The sequence below is a fragment of the Corvus brachyrhynchos genome, unplaced genomic scaffold, assembly GCF_000691975.1.
Source record: "Corvus brachyrhynchos isolate BGI_N302 unplaced genomic scaffold, ASM69197v1 scaffold150, whole genome shotgun sequence".
NCBI classification, from domain to species: Eukaryota; Metazoa; Chordata; class Aves; order Passeriformes; family Corvidae; genus Corvus; species Corvus brachyrhynchos.
The window spans coordinates 2,088,319-2,089,733 of NW_008236162.1; the positions used below are offsets into that span (position 1 = coordinate 2,088,319).

Sequence of the window (1,415 nt, forward strand, 5' to 3'; positions counted from 1 at the left end):
TATTTAAGCGCCGGGTGCAGATTAACAAAAGCTCTCGCGGCCATCGCGCCCGGTGCTGGGCACGGGGGGGATCGGGGCTGCTTCCTCTGCCTGCGCCCTCAGCTTCCTCACCTGCGCCGTGGTGGAGGCAGGTAGGTGCGTGCCGGGCTCCGTGCCGGGGCTGGGAGGAGGAGGAAGGAGGAGGAGGAGGAAGAGGAAGGGCTGAGGTTCTGTGTAAGCACAGTGGACTCCGGGCAAGCTGAAGCAGGGATCCATTTTGCATGAGGAAAATGCTGGATTTTGGGTTCTTCCCCAGGCTTGTGGGTTTGGGGGTGCAGAGCCCGCTCCTGGAGGGGCTGGCGGTGCCCTGGTCCAAGCAGGTGCTGTGGGCACCGGGACAGGGCTGGCAGGAGCCAGGGCTGCTGGAACATCCAGCAGAGAGGGTCAGCTGGGATATCAGGACCCCCATCCGTCCCTTTCGCCGGAGCTGGATCGTCCCGGGAGTCCCCTGTCCCGCACGCGTCCCCCACAATCCCAGGGGACACCGTGGGGACAGTGTCCCTCCGCCCCACGTCCTCACAGCGTCCCCCCCGTGCTCTGGCATGGAGCAGGGCAGGGATGCCAAGGGTTCTAATTCGGGTGTTTCCGGCCTCCCGCGGCGGCGCTCTGGCCAGCGCTTGGCTCGTGGGTGTTGCCGTCCCTCTGCTCGCCCTCCTGTTTGGGGGAAAAAACAGGGATTTGGGAGCTCTGTGCCCAAGGCAGAACCCCCCTCGGGGGTTATCTCCCGGCTGGCAGAACTCAAGCTCAGCCTGGAACCCCCCGGATCACCCTGGGAAGCCTCCGTGGGTCACGCAGGGACAGGCAGGGAGTGTTGAGACCCCGGTCAGAGGTTGGGGTGGTGGGAGCAGGCACGGATCCCGCTCCTGGGATCGGGGGGACGGTGGCTGAGCCCCAACAGAGAGTCCCAGAGTGTGGCAGCCCCGTGGGGGCTGTGCTGGCCCTGGGAAGGTTTCACCAAGGCCTCAGGCTCCCTGGCACGCCGAGGGCAGCGCGGCGTGGGGAGGGGACAGTGCCCAGGGATGCTGCCCCGGTGCATGGTGGGAAATTCCCTGTTGTCCCTCCATCATCTCCTTGCCCCAGCAATGGCTGCCACGGACCCTTCTTGGGGCTTCCCACTTTCAGCTTGGCGTGTCCACCCCTCTCCCCACCTGTCCCCTCCCTCGCGACATTCCCGTCATCCCCGGGCACCCCCAGAGCCACCCGGCCACACCAGGACGCTGCAGACCCTCCCCTGGGGTCCCTCCCGGCTGCCACCTCCGTCCCAGCCCTTCCGGATCCATCATTCCTGAGGAACGGAGGGAGGGGAACGGGAAGAGTTTGTCTTTCAGCACCTTTTCATCGCAGGCAGGCGCGGGCTCTCCCTCGCCCCGAGCCCT

At 66.4% G+C, this 1,415-nt stretch overlaps 1 long non-coding RNA gene across 1 annotated transcript in view; it reads left to right on the forward strand.

The window, feature by feature from the left end:
- Positions 1-1,415, forward strand: part of LOC108446137 — a 4,646-nt gene that overhangs the window by 1,579 nt on the left and 1,652 nt on the right. The window contains exon 2 of the long non-coding RNA XR_001861253.1: positions 9-131. This is a non-coding gene — a long non-coding RNA (uncharacterized LOC108446137). The remainder of the gene's footprint in view (positions 1-8; positions 132-1,415) is intronic.